At 46.6% G+C, this 14,310-nt stretch overlaps 1 protein-coding gene across 1 annotated transcript in view; it reads left to right on the forward strand.

Moving 5' to 3' along the window:
* The window catches only part of LOC115392064 (protein O-mannosyl-transferase TMTC2-like), a 90,519-nt gene that overhangs the window by 26,465 nt on the left and 49,744 nt on the right, over nucleotides 1-14,310 (forward strand). The gene's annotated exons all lie outside the window — the stretch shown is intronic.

The following is a 14,310-nucleotide window of genomic DNA, read 5'->3' on the forward strand; positions in this document are numbered from 1 at the left end:
GAGACCTGGTCACCAACGGCAGGGCAGCGAAGGGACGAGGACTGACGCAAGTGTCCTCCCATTCTTCCTTCCATTGCCCCCTGATTTTCTGATCCCGAGCACTCGGGAGGTCAGCCGCTCTGCCTCGTTGACCTTAATTCCTTAAGGAAACGTTTCCTGAGAAAAGGAACGCCGCCCGCTCCCTTCCCCCCCTCCTTTTGGCGGCTGACCTGGAAAGAGTGCGGGGAGCAGCTGACGCAGACGGAGGCTGCAGACGGGGCGCTGAAGTGCCTGAGCTGCCCCTCCGCTTTTTTTCTGATCTGATGAAGGACACGACTCCATCTGTTTCCTGTTCGCGAGGGCTGCGGCGTTCAGTCAGATCGGATGAAAACAAACGGAAAAACGGAAGGATGAGCCGCAGCTTTATTTTCATGTTATGACAAGAGTTTCTGGTTCAGCCTGTGAGGCTGGAAATATTGACATGTCTGTTAAAAAAAACAAAAAAAAAAAAAAAAACAGAAGATGGCTTTGCTTTGGGACTCAAACAACATGATCTCACACAATCTCCATGGCTGTTTACCGATCCTACGTCGTCGTCAACGTTCCCTCCGCAGGTTTCTTTTGTTTCCTCAACAAACACGAGGACTCAAACACTTGTTGCGCTCCCTTCAGCCCATCGTCCACCTCCACACTCAAGTCCGTCCCCGGATCTTTTCACCGCATCTGTCCTCTTGTGTGTCTTCCTGCAAGCACCTGTCAGATCCATTGTCCTCGCCAGCAGAGGAGTAAAGCCAGGCCGGCTTGCTCCTGTGACCTTTTCAGTGGCGCTCTCCCTACAGGGCCCAGCCTTTGTTCCTCCGGGCCTTTTCTTACCGGGCTTTGGAGCAATCAGCGAGGCAGCATCCGTCTTCCCATTGACGGAGGCGTGGCTCTCGCTGGGTGTGATTACGGACCACACATGGTCGTGCTCCAGTGCCTCACCAAGGCCCGGGGCCTCGGTCCGCGGGCGCGGGCCCCGGCTCGGCCTCCTCTTCCTCCCGGGCTTCACAGAAAACGCTCTTCTTCTCAGCCCTTTGTGCGACTCTTTCACTGAGCCCCGAGCTCCGCCGGGCCCTTTGTCCCGCTATCTGGGGGCCCGGTGCCTCTGCGTCCCCTCCCTCAGCTTTGTTCGCTCCACCTACAATATGCCACCAACAAGTATTCCAGAAATGCCATGAATGCAGGTCTTTCTGTCAGACTGAATGTGGCTAAGTAAAGAAGGGAGAAAAGAGGTTTTGGGCTCCGTGTTGCTCGGGAGGCTTCGCTGATGATTTGGGTAATTCTGCGAGCCGAGCTGACGATGTGGATGAATCTGGATGCAGTCGGTGAGAGAAAGCAGATTTCTCATCTAACGTTTTTCCCTCAGTTGTTTACGTGAAGCAGTTTGTAAAATGTGCTCCTGAATGAGTGAATAAAACCTCATGCATGCTGTTTTTATTTTTTTCCCCAGACAATTCAACAGTCTCTCTTTAGTGGTTTCACCTTCATCAGACACCCCATCAATCCCCCCCCAAAAAAAGCCTTTTTTGATCCGACCCGCTGACATATTTATCATACGTTACTGAATTAAAGAGCCGAAGAGACGGGCGTCTGGGAACTCAAAACTCACTGTGTCTTTTATTTCTCCACGTCCAGTAACATGTCTGACTTTGCAAACATAAATCTTTATGTCTAAGGGTTATTAAGTTTCCCTCTTTTTTTTTTTTAATCTACAGTCTGAGGCTTTTTGATGTTTGACACACATGTCAAGGAGGTTTCTTTCTTCTTTCTTTCATTATTTCGGAGGCCTTGCTAATTTGGAAACCTTCTGTCGAAGCCTGTGGTCATGGTACCACCCCAACACTTTATTAACATGAGCCATACGGGATGCTAATGAGGTCAACTCATTGAAATTCCCATCCTTACTTTACCAGAACCTCACCGTGCCCGCTTCAGACTGCAAAGCGCGACGGCGTTTAATGCGTCCCATGAGATAATTTAGCAGTTTGCTCTGGTTCACCATGCGAGTGGTTCTGATTTGCCGGTTCTCCCGGGCCAGCTGTGCAGACCAACTTGAAGGAAGCATAACATGCAGTTGGTCATGCTGGTTTGCTCAAGTAATAAGTCCAGCAGAACCCCGCGCCACATGGTCCTTTGTTGTTTTGCCGCTGACCAGGAATACATTTTGGAGGAGCATTAAAGAGAACCAGCCACCTCAGTGAAGACCTTGATTTTTTTTTTTTTCCGTTCTATACTCTATTCAGCACAACTTCACCAACTCCAAGGCGATCCTGACGTGTCTGTCTGCTTCAAACTGTCAACCGACTCAGATTATTCTTATATCTTTGTGATCCACGTAAAGTTTCCAGCCCATTTTACTGCAGGACATTTTACCGCCGCTAACCCTCTCGAACATCACATTTCAGTCGTGCCAAAATTTTATAACTCCTATTCAAAAAAATACGAGCTTCCAAACCTCCGCGGCTTATACGTGCCTGCCTGATCTTTTTCTTTTTCAAATATGGTTTGCTACTTACTATAAAGATTTCATACGCTTCAAAAAGAGGGAGCCCTCTCAGTGGGTGCGTGGAGGTGCTGGTTCAAGCCCCGTGGCCTTGCTTTTCAATTTCAACTCACGCCTCTTAGGAAAACCTTGAAATGGAGTAACTCTCCCTGCGGAGTCACGTGACTCCGCTCATTTACGGCGGCCAGTTAGACGAGAGAAAACAAAAGGCTGCCTGTTTAACAATCAGGTCTGCCCTCAGGATGGAGACGCTATAGATTTCTGTTGTGTGATACCTGCTCTCAGAAGAGGGATCCTCGCCAAACACATCGATTTCTCCTCACTTTATCTAATTGATTCTCTCTACTTCATTCCACAGTAAATTAGAGCTAATAATGCCATTATTTTACATAAAATATATATTTCTTGATGTATTATAGTAATATTGTTTTCTAAGTGCAAGATTGTTTGTCTTTAATGATTTTTTTTTTTCTTTCTTTTTTAGAAAATCCAATTTTGCTGACTGTTGCGGCGCAGAGCTGCATCTCAGTTTGGAATTCAATTTATCCTGACAATGGGAACTGAAGGGAATTGCCTCCGAATGTTATTGACTCGGGGAAAAAAGATTAGCTGGAGAAAGTGTTTTGTGGCGCGGCGACAGGAGTGACAATACAATACAGAGGAGACAGGAGGAGGAAACAGTACGGCTAATGGAGGAGCTTTTTCAATTTCAGCATCCACTGTTAGATTGATGCAAACTGAATTTGTAAAAGCAAAAATATATAATTTGCACATCTAGACATATTTCTGAGTATTTGAAAATTAAATGCAATCAAGGTGGATCGACTGTACGTGACATGAGAAAAGTTTCACGTCTGAAAGTTTGGGATTTTCACTTGAAAACATCTTGTAAACAGGTCCAGATTTCTGGTGAAGCGTTTTGCACTTGTGTTGATTCGAGTGTTTTAGAGATTCTCGGCTTTCTAAAGAGCAAAGCAAGTGAAGAAAAACCTGAAGTCAGTGTGAGGCTCAACCCCCCGCTGGTGGGGGTGTTGTGGTTTGTGTGATTTGGTGGCTGTAAAGTTTCAAGTGCGTAAATGAGCTCCTCTGCAAAAATGCAAATTGAGACCATGTGGAAGACAAAGCATTCGAAAATTACGTCGGCTATTTGGGTTCCTTGTGGACATGTTTATAGGTTTACAAGGCGTTGCAGTCTCACGCAATGTCAGGCGACGCTATTTCAGGACGAGCTGCTCTCCTTCTGTTTTAATAGAGGCCGTTAACCCTGTCCTGACTGAGACGCCTGGATTAATTTTTGATTTTATGGCTGTGGAATTGTTAAGAAATGTGCAATGAGGGAGGGGTTCTGCTCCTTTTTCACCAGTGTTTCACCAACTGTCATTGTTTAACGTGTGGCAGTGATATAATATTGATGTGGCAGTACAGAAGAGCTCAGTTTGGACGACGGTGCTGCAGAGGTGCTGCAGGCACCATAAAGACGACGACGTGTGTAAATGCAGAGCTTCATTTCTTCATCATACTGTAGAGTATCTTTGGCAACATTGTGCCACCAGCTTACGTTTTCTTGTCAAATTGAAGTTGCAATCAGATTGGATTACTGTCATACCTAATCAATTTTTTTTTTTTTCTTTTTTTTCTCTAAGTGCAAACTGGCCGTCATTATCTATGAGCAAGCCAAAGTTAATGAGGCAGAGATCTCTGCTATCCAAGTGTAATCTATCATGGAAAGATCTGCGCTGAGGCCTGAAGGAGCACATGACTCCCGTCCTTCCACGTTACCGCTGACAGCTTCCCCACACACACACACACACACACACACACACACACACGTGGCTTTAGACTCAGGCTGTTGATGCAGCAGGGCTACATGTGCCTTCAATTAGGGCCTGGAAGTGGGGCCCACATGGGCGAGTCAAAGCGGCCGTCCGGGTTCGGCAGCATTGTGAGAAGACTGGCCTGCTGTGGTGGCGTCTAATGAGATCACTCAGAGCTGCATCCTTGAACGCTGCCATTCATTAATGGGATGATTCTTTGTGTGTGTAAGGATGCCCTAATTCACCGAATCGGCTTTCATGCTGCGTTCAGGTCAACGCCTTGCAGCTAACTGAGAGACGCTGCAGATCTGCAGCTTATGGAGATTCGAGAGCAAAATGATCAATTGCCGTCTTTCTCGTGGTCTTTTTATACTTCTCCTGGAAGCTCTTTAGTTCTTTCATATTTGTTTGTGTTTGATTGATTGCACAAGGCTTCCAGAACGTAACCACTAATCACGGCGCCCGCGAGAGGATGAGCTCCTCGAGTCTGCCTGCTACTTCGCATTTAAGCAGACATGGCCGCTGCGCGCGGCGCTGAGACGAGGCACAGCTGTTTCGAATGCTGGAGCTGCGAGATGTTCGGGGCACTAAAGATGTCTTCTCCTTTCTGCTCCGCTGGCATTCTCAAAGGCCCTTCCTGCACTTAAGCCGCTTTGCAGTAAACATCAGCGGACAGAGGCCTCTGCGGCGGAGTCCCACCGTTCAGGCTCATCCTTCAGGGCTGCTGGGCCCCGTGAAGCGCCGCCATGCAAAAAAGGTTTGGAAAGAACGACGGTGAAGCACTAGATAGATTAGCCATTCACTCATGTGTTGCTTCGCCACAGACGGCTGACGTCTGGCTCCCGCCGAATGTTTCCATCCCACGCCGCCGGTTTCACCCATCTGGTGCGGGTCTCCCTGAACCGCTCCGTGGGTCAACATCCTCCGAACCCAAACCGGAGCGCCGGAGCGGCCCGGCGGTGAGCCTGGCCCCGGGCCTGGCCCCGGAGGAGTCTCGCATGCAACGTGACCACAAGGCTGCGGAAAGGGCCGTCCGCCGCCATTGATCCCTCCGCATGTGAAAGAAAAGCACTCCGAGCAGAAGAGGAGGAACAAATCACACAAATTTATCACCGAGTGGCTGAAAGGGTCAGAGCCTGACAAAAGCCTCCTGTTGTGAGGAGGAGTGCCGCGGAATGCCCCCCACCCCCCACCCCCACGCCGAGCCCCGGTGACGAGCGCAGCATTAGACATGGGTCAGGCTCGGGGGAAACCCAGAGGCAGAGCTGCTCCAAGAACAAAAACCCTCTTCAGCCTTTTGGGCAGTGACGTTCATTTAATAAAAAAACCTGTTTGGTTAATTTTTCCACTTTGTGTTAAATTAGTTAAGGAGCTTAAAAAGACTTAGAAAAATTCAATTTGGCGGTCATGATGCAACTTGTAACAAAATTAAGTCAAACATTTGCTCATTTGAGGATTTTCCCTGTTTTTGTGCCGCTCGGCGCCTCCATAATGTGATTTCAGTCACAGAATTGAAGTAACTGGATCACTCAGTTAATACTTCTTTAAGTTGGTTGAGCAGGTTGTTGTGGGTTTGATTCCCTTTTCATTTTGTCCATTTGACAAAGAGAACTTGAGGAAGACCTTAGACCCTAAATTGCGGTTGAGCAGGCGGTGCTTCGCAGTGGCACCGTTGATGTGTGAGTTTTTGTGTGAATGGCTGAACATGACAGCTGAAACAGTGCAGATGAGCCACACAAGTAAAATCCACTTTCATATGTTGAAAATCCTTCCATTTTTTGTTGAATAATGTATTTCACACTCCAAGGTTAAATCAAAATTGGTTTTATGTTCAGATATTCTGTTGCAATAGTATTTTTTTTTTTTAATGAAAATCTTGGTGAAAAGGTTCAAAGTTTAAATTCAGAGGATATTATGGCACTATTTTACATGTCCGGCCCACTGCCCCCTTTTGACTCTCCTGCCGTACATCCTTTCATTTTCCCTGTTCTTCCTCAGATTATTTTTTTGCTTGTGAACAAACAGGTGGTTCTGCATCATTAGGTGGAAATGAAGTGGTTCGGCATTAATTTCACCTTCAGGAATTGAGCTATAAAAACCCTTTAAAGCCCCTCTGAGCCCCAGTTATGTAAAGTTCTTTGGCCTTGCTGCTCGTATCACTGTCTCAATAAGGCTGTCAGCTGGAGCCGGAGAGGGCTAGTGACAGATACAAAGAAGCAGTTTCTTTTTAGACACCAGACACAAAAGAGGAAAGAGTTAGAGTCTGAGAAAAAGAGGGATGTGTGCGAGGGAGGGAGAGGCCTGCAGGGGTGACCCAGCGGCTCTCGGCTGTCTTGCCACAGCCCCGGCTCGCGATGACAGATTTATTACACAATAATCGGAGTGTATATCACCCGGCTCGGCTCTGCACGAGCAGCTCCTGTAATTGGCTTCCACACCTGGAACCAACTTTAAACATCGCACGGCCTCACACTTCACTTGAAAGCTCGGCGTTTAAAGGATTTGTTTGAAACGGTTATGGAGGAATCTCTCGTGTTTTGAAGAGAGGCTGCCGTGTTCTCGTCAAACAAGGCAGTGACCAATAGGCTTTTTTTTTTTTTTTTTTCTAAGCGATCGTAGGATTGAGGAAGAGTCGCACACACCCCTGGCAGCTTCACACCATGAGACTCGGCGCCGGCCTGCCAAGATTCCTGCTCTGCCGGCGCGGTTGGCCGGAACAGAAGCGTGGCCCGCCGCCGGGTTTGGTCGCTGCCCGCCCGGCTGGATCGGGCGATCGGCATTCAGGTCACGCCCCGCCGTGCCCGGCGCGGGTTTTCACCGCTCCCTGCAGCACCGGACCGGACCGGCCCGCCCCGCTCCACACTGGGTGTCTCAGTGTCTCGGTGTTTGCTTGTCTACTGTGCCATGAAATGGAGCGAGGGTGCATGACGGTGCCAGCGGAGCAAATACACTCCTCTGAGGGGGAGAAGACCGTGGGGGGGGGGGGGGGGGGGGGTCGGGAGTGCTGCTGGGTGAATTAGGCACAGTGCTGGATGTTGCACTCTGGAGGTCACTCAAAAGAGCTCATGTTTTATTTGTTTTGTGCGTGCGTGCATTCATGCGTGTGTGTTCAACTCTTCGAGTTTCTGCTCTGTTGCTTGTGGGAAAAAATTGAATCCTTTCCCAAAACTAGACTCCTTTCACTTGATCTCGGGACGCTGCGCGCGTTGCTCACTATGGATTTTGTTTTTTTTGGTTTGTTTGTGCTTCTGGCTACCAATTTAAAATGAATAGGTTTTTCTTTTCTTCCATGTTTTTGACAACGTGATGAAGAAAATGTCTTTAATGAGATGATTTTTCACATTGAGGACCTGTTTATATGACAACGTGAAAACGGAAAACGCTGCGTTTTGGGTGTTTGATGCACTGAGCCACTGAAAACACAAAAACAAACAAACAGCAGAGGAAACGGAGCTGCTGCTACACTGCAGCGAATAAATGGTTCTTCTGCACATGCATGAATAGGCAAACAAAAACAACGATGGCAGCCCAAAGAGTATCATGACTTTCAGTCCGAATTGTCCGCTGACTTGGTAGTTTTAAAGCTGAGAGTTATCGTAATGGCGTGAAAAACAACGTGGTCGTCTGTAAATACGAGCATCTGTGTTCTCGTCATTGTTGATATTTATTGCATATTGTTGTTTGTGCGCATGTGTGTGTGGTTTCGTTTAAAAAAAAAACACCCTCTAGTGGCCGTATGTGAAAACTATGTCGTTTTTAGCATTTCTGCCTTTCCCATGTAAATGGAAATCATTTTCAAAAGTTGCTGTGTGAACGCAAAAGGTTCCTGAATCAGTGATTTAAAGAACCATCACCTGAATCGTCATGGAAACTGGGTGTTAACTGTTAAAGTGCTTTGCTGATGATTTAGTTCCAAAGATAAGAATTAAACTCCGAAAACCAGTTAAAAACATCAATAGCGGACATGGAATCGAAACTTTGATTTCTAGAGTGGTCAGTATGGTGGGTCCCTGACCTCCAGCAGCTCCCTGGGGGCCCGCTGCATCCCAGAAACGGTATGGGCCAATGTGGAAAAAGGAATTTCCCAAGAAGATCAATAAAGTAGCATTAGTTTAATTTAGATATAGGAAGAACATCTCAAGTTAAAGTTTAGGACGGGCCTTTCTTTGTGGAGTTTGCATGTTCTCCCAGGTCGTCCGGTTTCCCTCCCCAGTCCAGAAACATGCGTTTGAAGCTAAATGTGGGTTTTAATCAATCATAGGTGTGATTGTGGTTCTGTGAGTCTCTGCCTCACTGGCAGCCCCCCACCCCCCCACCCCCCCCCCACCCAGAGTCAGCTGGGATCAAATCCAGCTGGACAGAGTGGCAGAGCAGATGGATTTAAAGCAGTAATGTTTAGTCTGGTTTTATGCAAGAAAAGGAGAGAAAAATGCAGCACTGCAGGTTTTTCCTCTTTGTTGACCTTTTATACTCAGTCTCATCTGTGCTTCTTTCATCAATTATACCAGTGGCAGGTAACATTATAAGAAATAATGGTGCTTTAATTCACGTTGTTTTCCTGATAAAGGGAATAAGAAACGGGCTCGTTCTGCAGACTTGCACTTATTCTTTTGTACACGTTGTAATTGGTTCATTTGTCATGAAAAACAGTACAGTATCATGGTTCGCATGGAGCACGGCAATCAATACAAACAAATAGGTTTAGAAATGTTTCTTTACGATAAATAAAAAAAATGGCACTAATGCGTCCATTGAGACTGTTTTCTAATTATTTGTAAATTGTATTATTTGCTTGCTAAGCGCATCTGTCAAAGAAGAGAAAAAAGGCTTTCATTGATCACATAGAGATTTTACAGCGGCCTGAGTGTGATGGTGGCTGCTGGAGAGAGTCCCTGACTCTCACTGATGGTCTCTGCTTTAATCCCAGATACACCAGGACACTCGGTCACATGTCGGCGATACAGTTAAATCATTAACCTGGAGCTTGAAGATAAAAAAATCAATAAATAAAATGAAGACAACGTCAATTCAAATCTGGATTTCTCTATTTCCTCCATGTTGATGATCCCATGTCTTCATGGCCGAGCTACAACATTTAATACAGATTGTTTCATTTTCCTTATCTCCTTTCCAGAAACCGATAATATTAATAACAATAATGATAATAATAATAATACACAAATCCATGAGTTTCAATAGTTTCCTTTGCATCTCACTGATGATATTGATGACGATATTGACGATAACACTGTTTACCATGATGTTAGTCTTTCTCCCTTACTTTAACACAGTTCCTCTGCACCATTTATAATTAATGTGTTCCATTAGCATTTGAGAGTTTGCTTTCCTGATGTTACTGAATATGTAGGCTATTACATTAACAGGAACATATGAAGATTTAATGTTTTATCACATAGATCATGTTAAATATTTCAGGGGGGAAAGCTGAAAGTGCATAAAATCCATTAGCAATGCTGCGTTATAGTGAAAATTGCAACGTATTGCTCGCCGTGTGAGAGAAATCCCGACCTGCTGGCGGCCCATGGGAAGAAACGTTAGACAAAGAGCCTTCCGGAAACACGGCGCGGGCTACCCCTGCGTCTCTGTGGGCAGGCAAAAATACAACGGCGCTCCTTTCAGATATTGAATCTGGGTGATGACATGTAGTTGGCAGACCTTCGATCACTTTCCCCGAACTCCCACCAGACCTGACTTTCTTTTCATATGCAGCCACAAATGGAAATCTTTATTAGTCCTGCGATACTCTCCTGTTGACGTGTCAGAATCCAAACTGTGAGCTGGTTACTTTCTTTCCCGTCCTCATGTATATTGTAGTTTTTCCACTTTTGTGTAATATTTATTAGCTTCATATGTAGGGGTGCATGTTCAGGTTAATATGCATCAATATTTCGTCGCTGATAAATGCCAGCGTACAAGAAAAAGTGATCCTATTTGTATGTGGCGTATTAAAATACAGAATTGTTTTTTGAATAATTGGTTAATTTGCCTTTGTGTTTTTACATTTAGAGCATTAAAAAAATGATGAATTTTGTGCTTTAAAACACTTAAATAAGTTTGAATACAAGAATCTAGCCATTCAATTTAATGTGACGTTTTTAGCCTCCTATTTATTTTTCTATGTTTATGAAACTTTCCCCAGAAAGCTCAAGATATTTTCATTGTGGGTGTATTATACTTATAGTTTGCTCCTTCCTGCCCTTCAGTTTGCTCCTACATTTACATTTTTTCTTTCTTTTCTTGTGTGATTTATTTCTGGATTGATTTCCACCACACGCATTTCATTGGGTCGGGATGGTCTGCCTGTTTTCCTACGATTTTATTTCAAGCTTTAGAAGATATCTGCGGTGCGGCTTCACTCTGGCCACGCTGGTCTTTTTGCCTTATAGCTTCATTTAAAATTCATTCAGAAGTTGTAAAGGGAAAATCCAGATGACATGTCCTTGGTTTTCAATCTCCTCTCTCATATCAAACCCCATCTCCTGTTTGCTGCCGCTTCTTAGTGTCTCCCCCAAAAAGCCAATCAATCTTCAATTTTAGATAGGCGCTCTGCCGGAGATCCTCTGGTCAGTGGGCGTCGGCCATCGTTCTTCATCCTCCTGCTGCCTCCACATTCATCGCAAAATGGTTCCAGGGGTGAAGAGGTTCGCGCTCACGTGATTATGTCTCATCTGTGAAGATACAACGACAGCAGGATCAGTTTTTATAGAAGTGCTTTTGAACCGATTTAATTTGGGGGTGTTTCAGTTGTGAAGCATGAATGAAAAGAAGGTGCCACACGTTTTGGCAGAAACAACAGCCGTCGTTTTGTAGAGTAAAAGTGAGCTTGTCATCAGTGGAGGTTAATAAAGATCCTGCTGTCATGAGACATCAGCATCAACCCAGACTGAGCCTCATGTTTAAGCTCTTTGCAGAGCATCCTCCAGATTTGTTGATATTCAGTGTCAGTTCACTTTTTGCCCAGCCATTTTGTGGTGTGCATTTCGAATACATTTCATCTGCATCTGCCAGGAAGTCATTATGTTAACTGTCAGCATGACGATAATTCCGTAATATAATCGATACTTCGCTTCGGCAATCCTCCAAAACCATTTGGGAAATATAAGTATTTCAGATCCCATTAAATGTCCGTTATTGTGCAACCTTGCATTGTGGAAGAAACAGGCTGCTTTCCACGCCACAAGTCTGCTTCTTGGAGTACTTTCTCAATTAAGATGATGGGGTTTTTTGCAGCTCGTCGCGGCGAGCGTGCGTTACACACACCAAGCTGCATTTGTTTTGTGTATTGAGTGGAATCATATGTCTTTGTTTTGGTGAGGTCATGTCACACACTTCTAAAAATATGCAGCAAATGGCGGATTGTTAACATATTTGAAGTGTCTGGGTTCGCCACAGTTATTCTAATTAGTGGTAATGCGGAGTATAAAATGTACACAGTAGCTGCCAGAGCCTGACATAATAAACTTTGAATATTCCATCCTGCACGAGCAGACACACGTAAGCAATCATAGGATTTCAAAATATGAAAAAGAAGTCACCGAGGCGAAATTTGTACAATCTCTTTCTACTTTCTGACAGCTCAAACAGTGACAGGTTGGGAAGCGCGAATGAAATACAAATATCAGGACGGCGTGTCGGAGTACATAATGGAGAGAGTAATGGAAGGCAGGGAGGTGTTTTTTTGCTTTAGGAGGCTTCTCTTGTTAGTGGCCACATGATCCTTCGGTTCCTCTGGGAGTCGGTGCACGGCCCGGCGGTTTGGTGGAGGAATGTGCTCCCGGCTGGAAAAGGCTCACGGTGCACCGAGAGGTCCTTCCTGCCGCCGGCTCCACTGAGAAATGGACACATCCAGCAGCGGTAACCGGATCCCGCTCTCCAGCTGGCCTCTGAGCCTGCAGAGCCGCAGGATTTGATAATGATAATAGTGGATTAATGATTTGCTGTAGATCGGGGAGACTGACCATGACTAGTTGGACTTTAATGCAAATGTGTTTATTCAGCTGTGGCCGTATCTCATTCATCTAATCCGGGTAGTTGTCGCAGCGTGGATAAAGAAGTTACAACCCCCCCCTTTTCTTCCTACGCGCTGCTCAGTTTGTTGAGAAGTGTCGTAGAGGACGGAGACGGTCTGAGAGGTGGACCGATCGTGCGCGGCGACGCAGGAAGCCAAGGCTGTAAAAGCTGCAGTGGGCCTTCTGAGCGCCTCGCGCTGGCCTGCGTCTGCGTTTCACTGCCAGAAAAATCTGGTGTGGTTTTGAGGCAATATATAATGTATCTGGCCTCAGCGGCTCCACCGCACTGTGCAATGGAAAAAGAGGGCACTTGTCTCCAAAATGGCTTTGCGATGTAATTGAACCATAATGCCTCTTATGTGAGCGTCTTGCGGCGGAATGAAGATCTCACTTGACAAATGGGCCAGAGAAAATAAACTGGCATGTCTGAGTCATGGAGTGGAGAGCCGGGCCACCAGGTTTTCAGCCTCTGTCGGTGTGAGTGAAGAAGGGAGAGAAATCCAATCATCTGGGCGCCGACGTCCAAGGAATTTCTATCATCATATCCCCACTGATCATTCCTACGGCCTCGCCAACATCCTCGTACCTGCTATTTATTACCGTCTGGCCCGTCATCAAAGGGCTATTTTTTGCTCAGATTTCAGAGGGAACAGGCCCACGTCTTGATTTGATGAATATGTCAATTCCCTCTGCTGCACACCGAACTCTCCGGTATTGAGTGGTGGCAGTGGTTCAGCCGGCTCCTGCCAAGGTAAAGTGTTATTCTTCTGAGCCTCGGAGCAGCCGAGGAAGCAGCTCCTTCCTCTTCAGCCAACTTTTTGATTAATACACTTAACGCGCGTTTATGTTTTTTTAGCTCCCGTCGCGCTGTTCGAGCTCCCGCTATCACTTTTCCACCGATCTGTCTTTTAAACTAATTATGTGTGTTAATTGTGACGGGGTGAGGACGGATTACAGGCGGCGGCACGTGGCTGGTTATCGTGTATCATCTATCACCCTCGCAATTACAACACCTCTGCTCCGCGTTTCCGACCGCCCTCGCTCCGGGGAGGCTCGTTAAGCAAATCATGAAGCTCCGGCGTCCCAGACAGAAGCAGCGGCGGCGGCTTGTCACTCTGTTTCACACCTCGTCTGAATCACAGAAAGGATGAGGAAGCAGTCCGGGTTTCTGTAAGGACGCCTGCCGAGAGGAACGTGCCTTCCTTTCCTCCCTGCCTTGACCCCTGCTGGACGTCTGCAGCACCGGCGTCGAGGGGTTAGAGGTCACGCAGGTTCATTCCTGTTAATCAGCTGCTGCATCCTCCCACAGAAGCTCATGTTTGGGATTGTTAACGGGCGTCTTTCAGCCTGGCACCGCCGCCGCTCTGCACTCTGCGGCGGAGCGACTCGGAGCTGGCATGCCGATCGTCACCCCGGGTCACCTTCTGTCCCGGCGCCTCTCTGCCAGCGCCTCCCTCGCTGCGTGCCTGTGTTTGTTGCTTTGGGTGTGGTGCTCTTGCCTAATCCCTGTGTCCGCAACACTTTAAGCTGTGGCTGTGGTGGCAGTGCTGCCCGGCGCTCGCAGCTCGCCCTCTCCTGCTTCCCATTCTCTGTTTGTGAACGCCACTTGACCACACACTCGAGGTAAAGCTGTACGCAAATGCAAAAGTTCCATTTCATCGCAACCTATATTTTCTGCTTAGTCCGCAGCGGTAAAGAAAAGCTGTGCATCCTCGTCACAGGATCTCCTGCGGCCTGCCAGAGAAAATATTGTGTACCATAAACACCATTTCCAGATGCGGCGTTTTTATTGAATGTGGCGTGGCGGTGACGTGGCCGGGCAGTGAAACACGGGAACTTCAACTGAACTGAGACGGCATTTAGAAATGCATCAGATATAATGCTTTGCTTCGTAGCGATGCACTGAATAGTAGAAACTCTTCTAACCGGGCTGTCTCGCTCTCTT

This window comes from Salarias fasciatus, chromosome 7 (genome assembly GCF_902148845.1).
Source record: "Salarias fasciatus chromosome 7, fSalaFa1.1, whole genome shotgun sequence".
In the NCBI taxonomy this organism is placed as follows: Eukaryota; Metazoa; Chordata; class Actinopteri; order Blenniiformes; family Blenniidae; genus Salarias; species Salarias fasciatus.